This window comes from Rhinopithecus roxellana, chromosome 13, assembly GCF_007565055.1.
Source record: "Rhinopithecus roxellana isolate Shanxi Qingling chromosome 13, ASM756505v1, whole genome shotgun sequence".
Taxonomy (NCBI): Eukaryota; Metazoa; Chordata; class Mammalia; order Primates; family Cercopithecidae; genus Rhinopithecus; species Rhinopithecus roxellana.
The window spans coordinates 31,480,562-31,502,681 of NC_044561.1; the positions used below are offsets into that span (position 1 = coordinate 31,480,562).

The following is a 22,120-nucleotide window of genomic DNA, read 5'->3' on the forward strand; positions in this document are numbered from 1 at the left end:
GGAGAAGGAGATCCATTTCTTTTTTTTTTTTTTTTTAATTAGTCTGTCACAGAAGATGGAGATCTGTTTCTTAAGAGGAAAGGAAGAAGAGGTTTCTAATCTACTCTGACCAACTGTTATGTTGCAATATCTTCACAGAGATCCTTCCAGCTGCAATAAACATAGTAAAAGGAATACAACATACTTTAGCTACAACTCAGTACAGAGACTTAAATACAGTGAGGCCAGGCAGATGCAACATGTGGAGCAAAGCAGGGAAAGGGTGTAATAACAACCATGATAACCGTGGCTGTACTCATATATATTGAGATGTTTTATTTTATTATAATTTGTTATTATTATACTGGCTTTTTGTGTGTGAGCTCTTTCGAATCTTTCAACTCCTTTAAATGCTTTCAAAAACTAGTATTTTAGCTGGGTGCAGTGGCTCATGCCTGTAATCTCAGCACTTGGGGAAACTAAGGTGGGAAAATGGCTTGAACCCAGAAGTTCAAGACCAGCTTGGGCAACATGGCAAGATCCCATCTCTACAAAAAAAAAAAAAAAAAAAACATTAGCTGGTAACTGGGTACAGTGGTGCACACATGTAGTCCTAGCTACTTGGGAAGCTGGGGTAGGAGGATTGCCTGAGCCCAGAAAGTCAAAGCTGCCATGAGCCGTGATTACACCACTTGACTCCAGCCTGGGCGAAAGAGCAGGCCCTGTCAAAAAAAAAAAAAAAAAAAAAAAAAGAAAGAAAGAAAGAAAGAAAGAAAGAAAGAAAGAAAGAAAGAAAGAAAGAAAGAAAGCTAGTATTTTAAACTGTGCCTCAGATCTAAAAATGAGTGAACCACTGCCCTAAATCGTGGAATAGCAAGCCCAACTTGGCTGGGAGGACACCCTTTCCATATGGGGTCAAAACTCTACTTGCCACTTTGGCACTTTTCAGAATTAAAAGAATAGAGACCTTCAGCTTCACCCTGAGGGGACTGCTATACTCATAACTGAGGAGGCAAAGTCCAGATAAATGAGCAGATAAGGTAGAGAAAGATACAATGAATTTCTCTCTTCCTCAAAAGAAAGAAGCCCAGTAACAAATCTCCTTCAGTGCTTAATGTTTGGCGAGGTAGACTAGTTGAAAGCTTACGACTTGGCTGTTTAATCATCCATTCATTTTTTCAAAGGGCTTGCCACTTACTAGCTAGGTGAACACAGGCTAGTTATTTGCCCTCTCTGAGTCTTAATTTCCACCTTTGCAAAAAGGAATGATAATACCTTCCTTTTCCTTTATTATTGTAAGGATTAAAGAAGATCACTTCTTTGAAAGAATGGTGCACAGTGGCGCAAATAATAGAAATTCAAAAAATATTGTGTCCTTCTTTCACATTCCTTTTTTTCTCAAGAAATTTAAAACCAGTATATGTTTTTTAAAAAGTCATTCTAGCTGCTCCATGGAGATCATATATAAATTGAAAGAATGGAAATAGAGAGGTGAGTCAGGAGACTACTGAAGTCCAGATGGGAGATAAAAATGGCTCAGGCTCAGAGAGTAACAGTAGAAAAAAAGAGAAGTGAGGAGATTTGGGATGTATCTTAAAGATAGAGTTGACTGTGCTCACTGTGGAGCACACGGAGAGAAAAATCCCTCTTAAAAATTTTATTTCATTCCAAAGAAAGAGGACTGACTCATTGGTGCTGTGTAGATTGCTGCTCTCCAACAGAACTTTTTGTGATAATGGAAATGTCCTAGATGGTTGTTGTCTAATATGGTAGACATGAGCCTCCTGTGCCTCTTGGCATTTGAAGTATGGCTAGTATGACCAAGAAACTAAATTTTTTATTTTATTTCATTATAATTAATTCAAAGTCATACAGCTATCATATTAGACAGTGCAAATCTAGGTAATATACAACCTAGATTTTTTTCCCTATAATTCCTTCAAATGATACAGACACAACAGTTTATAGAATGTACAGTTTGCTCCCACATACATTTTTTATGATGTTGTCCAACCTTAACTGTTCAACCAGTTTGTGTTAATTGAGCCAAAATCTGGGTGGGGGGGAGAAATCAACATTCTTTCTACTTCTATTAATCCCAATATTATAACATTAATCAGTAAGCCATTTTTGACCAATGAAAAACATCATATAAATTATATCTTTGAATGTTTTCATTCCTTGGCCTAGTTTATGTGAAATCAATTGCTATGATAACTACATATTGTGTTATTTGACCATAATGTCTATAGGAGAAATGACGAATTAAAAAAAAAAAAATCTTATAAGGAAGACTGTGTAGCAAATCTGACTATCTGTTAGCCTAGGAACTGAAGTAGTCATTACACCTTAGATATTTAAAAGGCATATCAAGGTTGATGTAAGGGGAATTGCAGTGACAATAATAATATTTAAAATAAATTTTCATTTTGTTCTACCTCCTATGTTTTATGAACAATAGTAATATTTTTAATTTATAAAAGCTCTTTTCTCTTTTCTTCCTCTCTCTTCTTATTTTCCTTTGGAGAATAAGTTCTAAGTATCTGTCTGCTACCCTATAGTTTATAGATATTTCATCAGTGTCTTCAAAACTAAACTTACCATCTATGCTGCAGTTAGGAAAAACCATGCTTACCATAGTATGCATACTCCCTCCAAATTCCTACTAGATACTCTGAGTGAATATTTTTGGGCTCTGTCTGCCCAGTATTATGTGTCCCTCTTTTCCTGATAACTGCAACTCCTTTCTCCCGAAGGTAGTATCCTTTATCCCTACTTGTGACCTCGGTGGGACAGCCAATCACAATATTCCTCTCATCCCCCAGCCACAATCGTTAGCCTGGAATTAAACATGGTGTTCTTCCAAGTTCCTATCAGAGTTCTTAGCCGAGATTTTATACCTATTCTGAAAGAAAGGTGACCTTTTTCTTTTCAGTTGCTAAACTGGGTTGCTGTAAACCTTGAGCTATCTGTAATCACACTCTGTCATTTCCCAACCATATGAAGGAAGCACTCCTGAAATGGGGAAGAATAAGAGCCGCACGTGGAGGGAAGTAGAAGAGAGGAAGAGAGCAAAGAGACGATCAGATGATTTCATTTCTCTGCCTGAGGCCAGCTCCACCCAATGGACTTCCCAGTTCAGTAAACCAACAATTTCCCTTTTATACATAAGCTTCTATGAGTCGGCTTCTGGCATCTGTAATCAAATGTGTCCTGTTGAATATAGTGCCTCTCCAAACTCATAGCCATGCTCCCCTTCAGTCTCCATGCTCAGCCGTACTTGAATACTCTCTGGTCACTGTGCTCTTTCATGCCTGGGTCTTGGAATATATCATCCCTCTGCCTGGAGCCACAGGCTTCAGATCTCAGCTGAAACATCACTGTCTTAAGGAGGGCTTACCTGACTTTTAGATGTAGGTCATTCACCTGCTATAAACTCTTTGTGCACTTTGTGCTTTTCCTATCATCAACCTCACTGTAGTTATTATTAATGCCTCTTTGATGTTTCTCTTTACCACTAGACTCTGAGCTTTGTGAGATCAGGGAACTGCATCTGTCTTATTCACTGATATATTCCCCAGCACCTAGAATAGTGCTTGGCCCAAAGGACACACCTAAGGAATACATGAATGGTGTTTTCTGTGCATATCATTAATATATTTTCAAAACTTAGTATACATTTTCTTTTTTTTTCTTTTCTTTTTTTTTTTTTTTTTTTTGTTGAGACAGAGTCTTGCTCTGTCGCCCAGGCTGGAGTGCAGTGGTGTGATCTTGGCTCACTGCAACCTCCACTTCCTGGTTCAAGCAATTCTCCTGCCTTAGCCTCCCGGTAGCTAGGACTACAGGCGCCTGCCACCATACCAGGCTAATTTTTGTATTTTTAGTAGAGACAGGGTTTCACCATATTGGCCAGGGTGGTCTTGAACTCCTGACCTTGTGATCCGCCAGCCTCGGCCTCCCAAAGTGCTGGGATTACAGGTGTGAGCCACCACGCCCGGCCTAGTATACATTTTCAACCCTACTTCCTAGCAGAACTAAGCTGGTAGACACTAAATTTCCTAAGATCCCACAGCTCAGAAGGCCAATTACCAGGCTGAAAATGTGACTTTCAACTCTTCATCCAGCCTACTTCTCACTATAAACACCTACTTCTAAAAATATTTTTCATACAAAAAATAAATAATACACTTCTCAGTTGCAGCCAGGGTTAAGTACCACTGTTTCAAAATCACCTTATTTTTCCTCTTTGAAACTGCTGATACTATCAAGTGGCATTGCCCTAATTGCTTTGTGTTTCTCTGTATATTAATTCTAATTCTTTTAATGAAATCGTTAATTCCTTGACACTTTAGTCTTGCTACTCAAAGTGTGGTTCCTGGACCAGTAAAATCAATATCCCTCCAGGAGCTTTTTGGATATGCAGAATCTCAAGCCCCATCCCAGAACCTATAGAATTAGAAACATTTTAACAAGATGTTTTTGTGCCATACCATTTGTATTCACGGCACATAGGTTGGGAGACTGCAGGTGAAGGAAAATACTTAATACCAGCTTTTGAGGTGGTCAGTTAATTCAATGAGCCAAACTGAGAGTAACCATCAGACCTTTATTCTCTACTACAACAGTGTGGGCAAGAGGCAAAAGAGGACGGCTCCAGCTCCCCCACGTTCCACTTATCCCCACGGAACAGCTCTAGGTGAGGATCAGATGACATGGAAAACAGACAAGAAAAATGAGCCCCGGCCCCACATGGCCCCACATGAAAGGCTCCTGCCTCTTTATAGCCCACAGGCCGGGAAAGGGGAAAGGGCTAGGAGTAGAAAGGTGCGGAGTCAAAGTGGAGGAAAGTGCCTCAGCCAAGGTCCCCAACAGACAGCCTCTGAATAGAGACACCTGGGCTAGGCATACAGACATGCACACATGCAGTGCAGGAGTGTGAGGGAGGGGTGGTGGAACTGAATATTTTTTTTTTTAATTTAATGTATGAGCCTAACCTTCCTTTCCCCTCTCCTCCCCTCTCCTCTGCTCCCTTCCCCTCCCCTTCCCTTTCCTTTCATTTTTGAGATAGGGTCTGGCTCTATCACCCAGGCTGGAGTACAGTGGCGAAATCTCAGCTCACTGCAACTTCCGCCTCCCAAGCTCAAACCATCCTCCCACATCAGCCTCCCAAGTAGCTGGGACTGCAGGTACATGTATTTGTATTTTTGGTAGAGATGGGGTTTTGCCACGTTGCCCAGGCTGGTCTTGAACTCCTGGGCTCAAGCAATGCTCCCGCCTTAGCCTCCCAAAGTGCTGGGATTACAGGTGTGAAAAGAAAGATACCCGTTTGAATCCTTGAATGCAACTCCCTAGAGGAAACTGTAAGGCACTGGCTGTGCACCGAGTCTGGTATGGGAAGGGCAGCTTCTTCCTTCCATGGAGCTTGCCAGTCAAAGCCTTGTCATTATCTCAAATCACCCATCGATCACACAAAGGATTTTGGCCTAGAGTCAAACTTCTCAACAAGTTGATATAAATTTTGCACCATTTAATAAGATACTACTTTGCTCAGTAGGCTAAGCAAAGTAGTCTATCAAAGCGACCCATGCGTATTGAAGGATTTGTCTCCAGAAATGGTTCTCAAAGGGCAATGTCTCGACCAGCAACATTAACATCACCTGGGAACTTCCTAAAACTTCAAATTCTTGGGCCCCACCCTAGACTTTCTGAATCAGAAAATGTCGGGATGGGGCCAGCCATCTGTGTTTCAATACTTCCCCCCCGGGTGACTCTGACAGATTCTAACATTTGAGAACCCACTGCTCTGTAGCAGGGTTTCTCAAATTCAGCACTATGGACATTTGAGGCCAGATAATTGTTGTTGCTGGAAGCTGTTCTGCGGATTGTGGGATGTTTAGACAAGCCTCTGGCCTCTAGCTACTAGATTCTTGTACCATATTCCTGGTTGTGACACCCCAAAATATCTCCAGCCATTGCCAAATATCCCCTGGGGGACAAAATTGCTCCCAGTTGAGAACCACTGCCCTAGAGTAATAACTATGACCTAGATTGGCCCAAGCCTAAAGCATAACATATAAACATACAAAAATGATAACATACATGCACTTAAGTATTCACAGATACATGACAATGTGACATAAACTAACCTCTAAATAGTTTACAGTTTACAAAGCACTTTCACATATAGGTCATTTGTTCCCCACAGTAATCCTAGAAGGAGGGTGATTATCATCATTCTCATCTTAGTGGTAAGGAAACTGAGATTCATACAAGTTACTTGATATGACCAAGGTTATTGCCTGCTAAGTGGCAGAGAGGGAACTTAAACCTAGGTCTTTCTTTTTCATAAAGAGAATTACCTTATTAAATGAGTTATGGAGGGGTTATTTCTAGTCTTTCACAATATTATTGCTCTTGGAAAAAATTCAGTATTAGCTGATAAATAATAGTTGTAGGGATACTCTAACAGATTATTCAATATGAAAAATGGATTGTGCATCCAAAATCAGGGAAGCCTATCTATAGATATTTACACAAGTTACTATGTGAGCTATGATTTAGAAATAGAAGTCTTATGATAGTCAGCTGGGTGCAGGGGGTCACGCCTGTAGTCCCAACATTTTGGGAGGAAGAGGCGGGCGGATCACTTGAAGTCAGGAGTTTGAGACTAGCCTGGCCAACATGGTGAAACTCCATCTCTACTAAAAATACAAAACATAGCTGGGCATGATGGTGCATGCCTGTAATCCCAGTTACTCAGGAGGCTGAGGCAGGAGAATCGCTTGAACCCAGGAGGTGGAGGTTGCAGTGAGCTGAGATTGTGCCACTGCACTCCAGCCGGGGTGACAGAGTGAGACTCCTTCTCAAAAACAAAAACAAAAAAGTCAATAGTGAGCCTCAGTCAGAGATGTTGGAGAGATGTGTAATCAGTTAAGAGGAGTAAAAAAAACAGCACAATCAGACAAATTCAGGAATAGTCTTTCTCCTGTAAACTGCAGCCCCTGCCTGGTGAGAAAGTGAAATCACAATCCTAGCACACTGGCTGAAAGAGATAGAAGAAGAACACCCAGCACATCATAGAGCCGTTGTCCTTCTCTGACCAGGATCCCTGCAGAATGAGGTGCTGCTCAACCAGCCTTAGGCTCCCATGGAGAAGTGTGTAAAAAGCCTTCAGAGCCTGAGACTTCCAGAACGTGGATGGAATACTCATCCAGAGGTGAGCTGGGGATTTCCACGGGCACAGTAATAGACTTTGGCTTCAGAGTGAGCATCCAATCTCCAGTAGCCAACTTGCTGACCTTTGGATGGCCCTCCAACATGGCCAAACTTGTTGCAGAGCATAAAACTGAAATACTAAATAAAGATCAAGGCCAAATCAAAGTCATGATGAGACAAATGACCCCATACAGACCTTTTGATGTCAGTTCTTTTTTTCCCTGAGAAGAACTTGAAACCTCTTGCCTCCACTTTAGAGAGGGTTGTTAATGGTCCTATAAACTGGAGTTTAAATCTGGAAACGTTTCTCATTAGGGGAAAGAGCACTGGGCTTGGACTCAGAATCCTGGGTTCCAGTCCTGGATGTTCAACAGAGAAACCACTCAACCTCACTCTGCCTCAGATTTTTCTTATAAAAACAGAGAGAGCTGATTGAAAGAACTCTAGGATTCCTACCACTTCTAGAATTCTACCCTTTACCAACATCTGAAATTTGCATTTAATATACTCCCCACTTGGGAGACACCATACATAAAATTACAGAAGGCAGGATTTGGAGTCATCCAGGCCCAGCTTGCAATCCCAGCTCTGCAGTATTCTAGTTGGATCATGTTAGACAACTCCCCTAGCCCTCCCCATGCTAGTTTCTTCATCTTTAAAACAAAGGTGATAACAACAGTATTCAACTCAAAAGGACTTTTGTGAATATTAAATGGAAGTATATGTATAAACAATACATAGTACCTGGAACATAGGAAGTACTCAGTAGATGGGAGTTACTAATATGTATTTGAGAATGGACAGGCCAGGTGCAGTGGCTCATACCTGTAATCCAAGCACTTCAAGAAGCCAAGGCAGGAGGACTGCTTGAGGCCAGGTGTTCGAGACCAACCTGGGCAAAATAGCGAGACTCCATCTCTATGAAAGAAAGAAAGAGAGAGAGAAAGAGAGAGAGAGAGAGAAAGAGAAAGAGAGAGAGAGACGAAAGAAAGAAAGAAAGAAAGAAAGAAAGAAAGAAAGAAAGAAAGAAAGAAAGAAAGAAAGAAAGAAAGAAAGAAAGAAAGAAAGAAAGAAGGAAAGACTGACTTAGCTGGATGTGGTGGTGCATGCCTGTGTTCCCAGCTACTTGAGAGGCTGAGGTGGGACAATCACTTGGGCCCAGGAGGTCAGGGCTGCAGGCTGCAGTAAGCCATGATTGCAACACTGCACTCCAGCCTGGGTGACAGAGTAAGGGGCTATCTTGAAAAAATAAAAAAAATTTAAAAAAGAAAGAAAAGAAAATGTACACTCAGGAAAATAAAATTGAAGGACTTTTATTAAGACCTATACCTCATTTTGTGATGGAGGGAGCCAGTGACTTAAAAATCAACTGGCTAAAAACTTTCTATTTTTTTAAATCTCAAAACTGGTAAACAACAGTCTCTGAGAAGGAACACAGGCCATGTCTCATGTTTCCTGCATGATTCAAATTGGTGGATAATTAGTCATAAAGATTTTCTGAGTAAACAGCACCATTTTGTAATACACTGTTTTCTGCTAGTTTGGTTAGGGATGGAAAAACTGAATGAAAAAGGAAGGTATATAGATGTGTTGTCCAGCACAGTAGCCACTGGTACCATGTGGCTATTCACAGCTTAAAATGTGACCAGTTCAAGCTGAGATGTGCTGTAAATACAAAATTCACAGCAGATTTCAAAGATTTGGTACCAAAAAAAGTAAAATATTCAATAATATCTTTACATTGATTATATGGCGAAATGATAAGATTGATAAGTTGGAGTAAACAAAATATTTTAAAATGAATTTTACCTCCTTTTTAGTTTTTAAATGTGACTATTAAGCAATTTTAAATTACATATAGGGCGTGCATTACATTTCTATTGACCAATGCAGTATAGAGAGGAAAAATAAGAGCACACATACACAAAGAGCAAGAAAAAAAGGAAGTCCCAGGGATGTAGCAATTAAAAAAAAAAAAAAAAAGTGAAGAAGGCCACAGGCTTGATGATCCTTGTTCCATGCAAAGAAAGTCACAAAATTGATTTTTCTATTAACAAAGAAGCTAATCGAGATTGCATTCCCTATGCCTTTTACGTATTTCATTTTGTAACATTTGGTAGAGGAAAGAAAAGAGAAGTTGTGCCTTCCTCACCTCTTTCATTGAATAATCTCTTTTAATCTCATAAAACACTGGGCCCTCTTTTGGTCGTAAGTGGGTAGAAAGACATTAAAATAAGGAAAGTGCACCCTCTGCAGGCTACTTAGTAATACAGAAATATTGAACAGTGAAGTTCTGTAAAAAATACTGCAGAATGAATAAGTGAATGGATGAGTTACATTTCACATGACTGCATCTACTGCTGTCATCATTGATTCAATAATGATGAAAATAAAGGCAAGGAAATGGGTCGGATAGTATGAAAATTATTATTAGGTTATGTCACCCCTTTCTTTTTTCCTTCCCTTCTGCCTTCTTTCCCTTCTTCCTGTCTTTCCTCCTTCTTTCTTATTCTCCTTACTCCCTCCCTTTCTTCTTTTCTTCCCCCTCCCTCCCTCTCATCCTTCCCTCCTTCCTTCTTCCCTCCCTTCCACTCTCCCTTCCTTCCTTCGTTCCTTCCTTCCTTCCTTCTTTCCTCTTTTTTCTTGCTTTCACTCTTTGAACAGCTTAGACACATCTTTTTTGGAAATCCTATATAAAGACAGATGGCAAAAGGCCAAACTCAGCCTAGAGATTTATGCTGTTTATTTCGGTACTGTTTCTTTATGAGGTTAATGCTTCATTCACGTTTCTAAATTCAATCTGGCAGATAAAGTAAAGAGATAACAAGGCCACAAACATCACCAGTCACAAACTTAATGGTGTCAAGTATGTGATTATAAGCAGCGCCTAACTTAGGAAAGGGTTACCTTCCCAAAGGCAGTTTATATTTTAGTTGTTTGGAATGAGAAATCTTTTTCTCATTTTTTCTGAGCCAGTTCACAAGGACACAAATACATATTAACCTATAATGTATCTGAGATAGATAATAACAACATCATTATTTTTACTTTATCAAATAGTAATATATAACAGTATTTTTACGGAAAAAGACAAATATAAGGGCCCCTTTGGGCTCTCAGGAGATTATCCTTCTTTCTCCAGGTGGTATGAGCAGTCTTCCCCGTTTCTTGATTTAGAGATGAGGGTTACCTCTGGGGGAGATCCATGCCAGACAACCACAAGACCAGGGTCTTTTTTTTTTTTTTTTTTTGAGACAGAGTCTTGCTCTGTTGCCAGGCTGGAGTATAGTGGTACAATCTCGGCTCACTGCAACCTCTGCCTCCCGGGTACAAGTGATTCCTGCCTCAGCCTGCCGGGTAGCTGGGACTACAGGTGCCCGCCACCACACTTGGCTAATTTTTGTATTTTTAGTACAGACAGGGTTTCACCATGTTGGCCAGGCTGGTCTCAAACTCCTGACCTCGTGATCCACCCACCTCGGCCTCCCAAAGAGCTGGAATTACAGGCATGAGCCACCGCTCCCGGCCAGCATCTCATTAGCACTCTTTAGTGCAAAACAAGGAAACTAACTCACTGGTACAGTCACACCCCAAGATTTCTGAACTGGAGAACAAAGAAAAATTAGTATCATCATCAGAGAAATCAACACCCAAAAGGTGAATTCCCTCTGCTTTCTTCAACACACACACATGCACACACACTTTCCTGTGTCACCAACACTCATTTCATAGATTAGTCATCTGTAGGTTAAGACTTCCTGTAATGATAGATAACCAGGCTTCAATAGCCTTAAGAAATATGGCACTAGTGTTATGGAATATATTTCCTATTAGCATTTTTATTATTCACAGCATAATTTATTTTAAGACCAATTTAATTCCTTTTAACCTATTAAACAAAACTAGCATGGTGAAATTAAACTTTGCAGTATGTGAAATAACTTAAGGAGAGCTTATGAAAGGGAATTTGGAATAACCCAGAAATTATATTTGTTGCTTACACATAATTCAAAACAGTGCAAAAATGTAATGCAATCTGTAAACTTGTGTTTTTGTCAGATTATATATTTTAAAATAAACACTTGCAGGAAAATAGAAAAAAAGGTGACAGCATTTATTATTTGCTTTTTCTTATGCTTATATTTAAACTTTTTAATCCAGAATATATATAACAGCCTAAATTGTGTGCCTACTAAAGCTTCACCTCTCATAGTTAAAATGCTGAAAAAAAATAAAAGCATCTGTCTTGATCAGAGTTATGAGAACACAAGTGAAATGTTTTTGCAGCTCTGCTCTCTCTTGAGTGCAGAGACATAAAATTTGGAGCTTTTGAGAAATATCGTCCCTATCTAATGCACAGTGGTTCAATGAAGAAGCTCTTACTCACTTAACTTAGTGAGTAGATTAAAATACAATCGGAATTTCCTCTTTGGGAAGCTAAATTTAGTTTTCAGCTATAATCTTTATGTGACTCCAGGTGTGATGTATAGAAATCTCATAGTATTGTATAGCATGATCATTATAATGAGCACGGCCGGTTGCAGTGGTAAAATGAGCACGGCCGGGCGCAGTGGCTCACGCCTGTAATCCCAGCACTTTGGGAGGCCGAGGCAGGTGGATCATGAGGTCGGGAGATCCAGAACATCCTGGCTAACTCAGTGAAACCCCGTCTCTACTAAAAACACAAAAATTAGCCGGGCATGGTGGTGGGCGCCTGTGGTCCCAGCTACTGGGTAGGCTGAGGCAGAAGAATCCTTTGAACCCTGGAGGTAGAGCTTGCAGTGAGCCAAGATCACGCCACTGCACTTCAGCCTGGGAGACAGAACAAGACTCCATTTAAAAAAAAAAAAAAAGAAAAAGAAAATGAGCATTAGATTTACAGTTAAATCCTGCATAAACCATTTAGGAGATATATGGCCTAAGACATAGCTTAACCTCTCTGTTCTTTAGCTTCTTCATCAAAAACTGGGGTTCATTCATTTATTGAATACTTAACATGTGCCAAGCACTGTTCTGAGAACTGGGAACATAATTAAAGAACATATTTAGTCCAAAGTCTCAGGAAGATTGCATCCAAATTGGCAGAGATAGAGATTTTTTTAAATTAATTAATGTGAAAATGTTTAGGAAGTATTAGCTCTTAGGATAAAAATGAAATAGGGTGATGTAAAAGGAATATTGAGGAAGTTCCTGAAGACAGAGTTGTCAAGGAAACCCTCTCTAGGGAGACGAAATTTAATCTGGGGCCTGAATGACAAGGAGGTGTCATCCACACTAAGGTCTGGGAGAAGAGAGATCCAGGCAGAAGGAAAAGCTGGCGAAAAAGTCCAACAGAGAGATTGAGTGTGGCATGTCACAAGAACAAAAAGAAGGTAGTGTGGCTGGGGCAGAGCGAGTGGAAAAGACGCAGGACATGAAGTAGGCAGGGGCTAGATCAGGCCACTCCTTAGAGGAACTGGTTTAGAGTTTGGTTTTTATTTTAAGTACAGTTCAAAGGCATTAGAGGACTTTCATCAGGATGGTCGTGAAGACTGAGATAACATGCATAAAGCACTCAGCACAATGTGCAGAGTGAACACTCAGGAAAGGGGGACGTCATTATAATCATTGTTAATATATAAAACCCTAACACACAATATGTGAAGTCCAAAATATGTATTATTTTAAAACTCAGGGTCAAGTTATTGCAAGATTAATGAAGAAAGAACACGGCCTGAGCAGAGGATGGGAGTCTATTGCCAATCACCACCTGGCCGAATTCTCACTATTGTGGGGCAGGCTTTACTATATTTCCTGTCATCATTATCATTTTCACCACCAGCTTTATTATCAATGCAACTGAAGTAAAATCTTAGGCCAGCACTGTTCATCACTGAAGTGAAATGTTGATCAGCCGACAGCAAAATGAATCTGAAGGAGCAATACTCAATGCTGTGGTCACTATGAAATGGCATCAACATTCCTTTATTTCCCCCAGAGCATCATCAGGTAAGCAGACTTTCTGTTTTCCAAGCTGGGTGGGAATCCTTCCACCCATTTTCCAGAGCTGGTGGGCAGCAAACACGGGGCTGTGAACCTCGAGAAGGTCATTTCAAGCTGGAACTCACATAGATGTGCCAAGGATTTTTCCTGGCCATGTTTTATCATCTGTGCCTGCTCTTTCTCTAAGAACCAAATAAAGTAGTCCTTACTCCATGGATCATTTAGTTTACTAAATCATGGTTTATTTTTTCCACAGGATATCACCTGCTATTTTAGAATCAGTTTTCAAAAGGTCTTAAATGACTTGGCTCAAAATTGGTTTTGTATTAAGGGAAAGAACCGGTGTCCCAGAGTTTCAATCAGCACTTTAACAAATAGGCTGCCGACCTCCCACAGATTGCCAACAGTCATGGTTAGCTGAGACTTCCAAGGTCCATTTCTCTCTGCTTCTTTCCTACATTTTTCCCACCCTGTTTTCACTGAAAACAGGATTATAGTCGACAGTTTTACAGGAAGGGGTTGGGGGAAGGCGGACATAACTTAAGATCTGCTGCCTCATTCCACATAACTTCTTTTTTTTTTTTTTTTTTTTTTTTTTGAGACGGAGTCTTGCTCTCGCCCGGGCTGGAGTGCAGTGGCCGGATCTCAGGTCACGCGCCCGCCACCTCGCCCGGCTAGTTTTTTTGTATTTTTCAGTAGAGACGGGGTTTCACCGTGTTAGCCAGGATGGTCTCGATCTCCTGACCTCGTGATCCACCCGTCTCGGCCTCCCAAAGTGCTGGGATTACAGGCTTGAGCCACCGCACCCGGCCCATTCCACATAACTTCTAAAGGTGCAATCAGCTGAACCACCTAGTCGCTTTGCAAGACAGTAATTTAACCACTAAAGTTGTCTTTCACCTGGAAGGGATAGAGAGTTATGATTCTGCATCAAAGTCATCGCAACATTCCTTCAAACAACATACTAACCATGCCATTGGCATTCAATTAATGTTAAATACAGTAATATTTCATTCACATATAATACTGGGGACAATGAGGTTTTCTACACAAATGAATTTTGCAGACAAGCAAAGCTCACCCCAACAAGAACCAAAAGATATTAGTAAATTTTGAAACATTTTTGATAGAATTTAAATGCACTTTTATTTATTTATTTATTTAATAAATAAGTTTATTTATTAAATAAATAATAAATTTATTATTATTTATATAATCCTGAGACGGAGTCTCGCTCTGTGGCCCAGGCTGGAGTGCAGTGGCCGGATTTCGGCTCACTCCAAGCTCCGCCTCCTGGGTTCATGCCATTCTCCTGCCTCAGCCTCCCGAGTACCTGGGACTACAGGCGCCCGCCACCTCGCCCGGCTAGTTTTTTTGTATTTTTTTAGTAGAGACGGGGTTTCACCGTATTAGCCAGGATGGTCTCGATCTCCTGACCTCATGATCCGCCCATCTCGGCCTCCCAAAGTGCTGGGATTACAGGCTTGAGCCACCGCGCCCGGCAAATGCACTTTTAATGCCCAACGACCACTTAAATAAGGTGCAGAGATCTTTATGTTGTTTATTCACAGCCAATGGTCACTTTAAGCGTAATACATGGCTACATGCAATGCAGTGGTTTCACCTAAAAGCTTCAGTTATGTTTCACAAGTTCTGGTGAGCAACTCTCCTTGAAGCATGTCAAGCCCTTGTTGGTCTAGCTGTCGCTTTTGCTACTATTAGCACGTTTGACTGCTCTTGGCTTGAGCACTCCCACCCCATTCACATTTGCTCTGTGTGAGAAACAAGATTATAAAACTTACGAACCTGAGCAGTATTACTTTACAACAATTCTCAGTCCAGAAGGACCCCAGGAAGAGCTTAAGAGTTATTCCATACCTTGCCTGGGCGCGGTCGCTCACGCCTGTAATCCCAAAACTTTGGGAGGCCAAGGCGGGCGGATCACGAGGTCAGGAGATGGAGACCATCCTGGCTAACATGGTGAGACCCTGTCCCTACTAAAAATACAATAAAGTAGCCATACGTGGTGTCAGGCGCCTGTAGTCCCAGCTACTCAGGAGGCTGAGGCGGGAGAATGGCATGAACCTGGGAGGAAGAGGCTGCAGTGAGCCGAGATCGCACCACTGCACTCCAGCCTGGGCGACAGAGTGAGACTCCATCTCAAAAAAAAAAAAAAAAAAAGAGTTACTACATACCTCAAATGAGAGAAAATATGGGCTTAGATATAGGCATTTTCCTTGCTGACTGTTTTTTTCCTTTGTGAATTTTTGGCAAAGTTTGAGAATCATCTTGAGATAAGTCACTGTGTATTATTACATTTCCTAAACATATTCTCTTCTACTTCTCGTTTCTCACTTCCATTTCGAAAATAAACTTTCTTATTCATCTCAGAAAGTTAATTTCTAATTGCTCTTAGACTATGTTGGCTAAGTTGTCAAAAATCGCTGTGTGATGATGTCAGGGAATGAAAAGATCTTTTGGAAGGGATTTTTGGTAACCATTACCCTCCTTCTTCATTGAGATTCCTGATATGATTTAACTTTCACCTCGGTGGTGCATCTGGCATGGAGTCAGAAGAGGCTGAATATCTGGTGGGAAAGAAAACAGCCTAATCAAATAGCAATGAGAAAATGTAATTGCCCTAGCAGACTGCTACATAAATAGACACATAGATCCTTTCTTGATTTTATTCCCCTGAGGCTGACTGACCCTAATGAAAATCCCAGAGGAAATCATTGTAATAAAAATAGCCAAAACATTAAGAACAGGGCAAGTGAGAATGATGATGGCTGATAAGCATTTGAACCATCAAGCATCCTTACTAATCCCACTACAAAAATAAATACTGGCTCATGAGCTAAAAGAAATCAGGGACCATCTTATATGAATCAATTAGTGTGTAGACCTTAAGAAAAAAAATTCTTCAATGACCCTCTAGTTCCCATTATTTTTAATAGAATCTATATATAGTAATGTAAAAAGGTCTCAAGATTGCTTTTTATGCTTTAGTGTTGTGCTGTTTACGATGTGGTAGTGTTTCTAGTTTAAGCCACAAATTATAAATTCTTCCTTCTAAGTAAAAAACAAAATCATTCTAAAGTGAAACTGCTAATCCTTTTAGTCATCCCCAAAGGATCTCTGAATTCGTAAACTAGCAATTTTGGAAAAAAATATATACATATTATACATGTATATATACATATAATATATATAATTATATTACATATATTATATATCATATAAAATACATACATATTATACATGTGTATATACATGTTATATATAATTATATATTATAATATTAAATGATTATTTCAGAATGAGTAAAACAGAGATGTATATGTTACATATACAGAGATGTAATGTTATATATTATATATATTACATATACACACACACACACACACACACCCCAGCTGGTTCCATAAATAACTTGATGTCGCTTATAAAAACAAACAAAATCACTAAGGATTTTTTTAAGTTGAGATAGTCTGAGCAAAAAAGAAAGAACAATCAGGAAAATAGTAAAACCAAACGTTAGGAGTAGTAGACAGAAATGTTGCACCAGAGCCCCATAGAGTTGGTAGAGATGGGTTACACATTCGGCTCTAAGTTTCCAGCAGTTAAAGAGAGAAACAAAAACAGTGGAAGATTCATAGCGGCCATAAAATAAAAACCAGGTTGAATGCTGGGATAAATTTTTCCCACAGGTCATATAAAAAGGATACCATGTGATGAAATGATTGACAGCCATTAAAAACAGGCATCGAGTAGAGATAACAGTCTATGCTAGTTGGCCTTTCCTTTTAATTTTCCTTATTATAAGACAATGGCATGATACCAAAATGCAATTTATCAAACTCAGTTCTCCAAAGGACTAAAACTTTAATGGTCTGGCTTCATCCAAGGGCAAAATTAATTATCTAAATGAGAATGTACTGCATGGCATTGAGAGAATTTTGCTCAAACATAAATTTTTCCAATTAGGCATTTGAGAAGAATTGGATAAAGAATGGTTAGAAATTATCTTCTCAAACTAGAGTCCAGGGTGCAGACTTCTGTGTAATAGAGTAAGGCAAAGAAAACTGAGGTACTGCCCAAGGCAAACACCCAAGTACCATTAGAAAGGACCAATATCATGCCCTCCAAACATTTCTGAATTCATTTCAAAATATAATTAAATGGGAAAGTAAGACACCAATGTTCTATGACACAAAGAGTGATGACACTAATGTTTAGCCAGAGCTTTTTCAATACAGATATTAATAGTCACCTGCTGTGGTGGCTCAAGAAAAAAGCAAGCTCAGTAAAACATCGAAATGACACCTTAATTTAAGCAATATTGCTTTCTAGTGAATCCTGCAAGGTAAATTGATTCCAATATTTCCTTTTTTTTTTTTTTTTTTTTTTTTTTTCTGAGATGGAGTCTTGCTCTGTCACCCAGGCTGGAGTGCAGTGGCGCGATCTCGGTTCACCGCAAGCTCTGCCTCCCGGGTTCACGCCATTCTCCTGCCTCAGCCTCCCAAGTAGCTGGGACTACAGGCGCCCACCACCACGCCCAGCTAATTTTTTTGTATTTTAAGTAGAGATGGGGTTTTGCCGTGTTAGCCAGGATGGTCTCAATCTCCTGACCTCATGATCAGCCCACCTCGGCCTCCCAAAGTGCTGGGATTACAGGCGTGAGCCACCACGCCCGGCCGATCCCAATATTTTCTTAAGAAACTTGTTGAATGAAGTTGTTGAACACAAAGTAAATGAATGTTGGAAAACTCTTGCCAAAAACAGGGACTGGGGTTTTAGAGTGGCCATGGTAGATTGACTGCACTATTGTCCTCAACTTACATGCCTCCATGTATCTACAGTCTTTGATACTGCCCTGCCACACTGAGCCTGGGTGTGGCCACGTGACCTACTTCAGCCAATGGGCTAGTAGCAAATTTAACAAACTTAACACATTTCTGCTTGCTCCCTTGGCTCCTTCTACTTTCATGAGAGCAAGCCCAGGTAACCTACTGCAGGCTGAGACCACGTGAGGCACAGCTGAATTGTTCCAGCTGAGACTTCCAAGCCTGCCAACACTGCTCCCCAGCCCCAAGCCCACCCACCAGGTGACTGCAGATACATAAGCAATCCCTGCCTAATGCAGTAAAGCTTGGTCAGATTAGCCAAACCGCCCAACCAATCTGAGGCATGTGAGAAATAATAAGTAGCTGTTGTTTTAAACCACTGAGATTTGGAGTGGTTTGTTACACAACAATCGCTAACTAATGCAGTGCCTGAACTTAAGCCATTTCTTTATGTAATATTAGGAAATAGGACCAAGAGCTGCTAGAGTCATCTATGGAACTTAAAAATATTAGTAGATAATACTTATTACTTTTACTCTCAGTGGAAAGAGGGACAGATTCAGTTAGTTCATCCAAAAGTAATATTATATTATGAAACAAAAAGAAAAAAGGTACTCAAAACATCCCTGTTTTATTCATTTTGAAATAATCATTTAACTTATCAGGAGACTGTTCTTCCAAACCCAGGTCTTCGCACTGGTGTTAAGATGCAAATTCTATGTAAGAATCAGGACTGGGTTCAATATTGTACTTAGGCAGGCTCGCCTACAACTGGTTCCTATGCACAGAATCAAATATTGAGTAAAGATCAAAAAAAGCTACAAACAATCTTATCTTGTTATTGAAAGATTTCTGCACAAAATATACAGAAAGGAAAAATAATTTGATGTGGAAGAACCTTGCCGAAAGCCTGCCTCTTGCATAGAACAATGGTCTGAGAAGCCCAAACTTGCAATCTGTGGTGGGAAACTGGCTAAAATATAAAAAAAGAATAACCAGTAAACTGATGAATTCATAATAATAAAAAAAAAGAGTAAATTTACCTTTCTTTACAAAGGGAGAGATGGGAAATATACTATATTTTGGTCCACCAGAACCAAGTTGGGAAGGCCAGATACTAACAGACCACAAACAATTTTAATAGCAGAAAACCTCCTACAGGTAATTTATATAATTTGACCTTTTCAATCAGCAAAACTATGAAATGAAATGTTCCCTGCATGTACTAAAAAGAGGAAATTTATCTCAAAGTATAAGCCTGAGAAAAGAGGCCCTCTTGTATTTCTAGATATTGTGACTATTTCAACCTTCCTCCTCAGGTTTGTCTTAAAACCATTCCTGATACTCAATTCTAACTGCCAGGTCTGGGCAGTTAAATTTAATTTATTTAATAAATGTAATTAATTTAAAATTAATTTTAAAAAGTAAATTATTTTTAAATCAAGAGTGAAACCTGAATTTGATAAGATTCTGAATGACTTCTGAATTTCATTTCCAATGTGAGCTCACAAGCCTGGCCGTGGCTGTTTTTAGCTTTGTAACAATCATAAACACAGGAATTATGTCATACAGCACATAGGAAACAAAACCACTCAAGCAGAAGGGCTTTAATACAGGAATTAGATCCTTCAAAAACTCTTGATGGGCTGGAGAAGCAAGCTCTAAAATGGGCTTCCAAGAATAGGTCCCAGATGTAACAGAGTGACTCACCTTGGGAGCTATACTACGAATGACCAGTAAGGTAGGAGGAATCGAACAATGCCACTGGATGGACTGAGATCAAGAACACACCACCAGGACTGTGACCCAGAAAGCAGGAAGCCAGGATTACGAAGCTGTCGCCAGCCCCACGGCTGCCCTTGCACATCTGTAAGCCTGGAGAGCAAAGTGTATTTTTGGCAAAGAGATGCCAAAAATGCATCGTCTCATCACATTCTTTACACTAAGGTTACAAAAGACCCTGGTCCCTGGACACCCATGAGTGCACCAGGAATTCTTGTTTAAACCACGGCAGCCATGGGGGCTTATGGCAGAAATGTCAAAGCAGCATGAAAATAGACTTTGTTTTCCTACCACCTTCCAATCCTGGCATGAAGGTATCTAATTGATGGAGGCTTATTTGTATCCACAGCCATAACTGCAACAGAATCCAAGAAACACAGTTTCTGCTTTCCAGCCTTGCAGTACAAGACCCCATGTATGCCAGTCTAGCACACTGATCAGGGGAACTATGACAGTAACCTCTATCTTTGCTGAAAGACTGATAAATACAGTTTTAGTTCATCAATAGTCGATTCATAAAAGCTCAAGAGAACCTTCTCTCTCAAGTCACCTGAAATAAAGATTTCATCTCTAGATATCTAAGGTAGCACCAACAGGATTTAAATGCATCTCACTCCATTTCACCCTTCTCATTCCCATTAATCTAACCAGCTCAATCACATCTCGGCACAAAAGACACCAGGACAGCTAAACCAACATTTAAACTAAGAAAAGAATCAATCACTTTCATCCAGTTCAAGATCTTCCCTCTTAGAATGGTAATAAACAGGCAATGACTGATTATAATACATTTCATTTCTTGTGACTTTGCCCTAACCTGGAGAGGCTTTAAGGGAGCTACTCACTACAGTACAGCCTCAAGTAGATTGACTGGACTATTCTTGAAACTCTGAATGTGGGCCACACACAGAACCCACTTAGGAACAAAAGAGCCACAGAGCATACTCACACCCAGGTTACAGATGACCCAGCTGACCTTGGCCCCCATTTGCCATTGAGTGCACCACCAATTCTTGCTTAGGCCAAAGCAACCATGGAAACTTGTATTTTCTGAAGTTGCTTGACTTGAAAATTTAGCAGAACCTGGGGGCTTTTTGTGGCAAAGCAATAAACTGAACCAATCAGATGCTCCCTCTTGGGATGTTTAATATGGAACTAGTAGAGACCTTCCTTGGGCGGGGGGTGGAGAGACATATGGGGAAGCTGAGAGACCCAAAGAGAAAAGGAAGCAAGTCAAAACTAAGAAAGAGGAAAAAAAGAGATCTGCAGTTGATAGAGATGAAGAGATGTAGAAGCTACCTTGGTAAACAGCATAAAACCAGATAAGCTAAGGTATGAGAATGGTAACCCAGAGACATTCAATCTATGGTGATACATACAAAATGTCATCTGACTTCTAGGACAGTTTTGTTCTTTCTTACTTTTCTAATCCTTAATAACCAAACCCTTTAATAGTCTCAGCATGCAGATTTCCTTTCCTTCCAACCTCAAAGAGCCTAACCTATACACTAAAGCTCACAGAACAGAGAAAAATTATGTCCAAGTTTATTTCACATGTAACTCATTCAGACTGAGCAGACTATGTATGCAAATGAGGTTGGTGGGGAATGTGCCATTCAACACTTCCCTGTGATGCTCATAGAAGTGGCTCATGGGAATCTTTCTCTCAATGGTTTCAGACAGGTATCCACTGGTTCTTTACCAAGCTGGAAATGTAAATGGTTCATCCTACTATGGGGATTAATAGAATAGTTGAAAGTCCAAAGATCACAGGCTTGTGACCCAATACCTAGGCAGAGAGTGGGTGATCTAATATGGATATACGTGCACCGAGGCAAATCTCATCTGATTTATTAGTGAAATTAATAGGAACAAAAAAAATTGTCATAAGAATACAGAATGTTATAAACTGAATTTTATCCACCAAAATTCACATATTGGGCCAGGTGCAGTGGCTCACGCCTGTAATCCCAGCACTTTGGGAGGCCAAGGCAGGTGGACCGCTTAAGGTCAGGAGTTTGAGACCAGCCTAGGCAACATGGCGAAACCTCATCTCTACTAAAAATACTAAAATTAGTTTCCCTGTAATCCCAGCTACTTGGGAGGCTGAGGCATGGAAGCAGAGGTTGCAGTGAGCCGAGATCGTGCCACTGCACTCCAGCCTGGGTGACAGAGACTCTGTCTCAAAAAAAAAAATAAAATAAAAAAAATCATATATTGAAGCCCTAACCCCCTAACTTGACTACATTTGGAGGTAGGGCCTACAAGGAAGCAATTAAGGTTAAACAGGTTCATAAGGGTGAAGTCCTAATACC

At 40.2% G+C, this 22,120-nt stretch overlaps 1 pseudogene; it reads right to left on the reverse strand.

Moving 5' to 3' along the window:
• Window positions 1-7,106: 7,106 nt before the first annotated feature.
• Window positions 7,107-15,537, reverse strand: LOC104663663 (annotated as a pseudogene).
• Window positions 15,538-22,120: the final 6,583 nt, after the last annotated feature.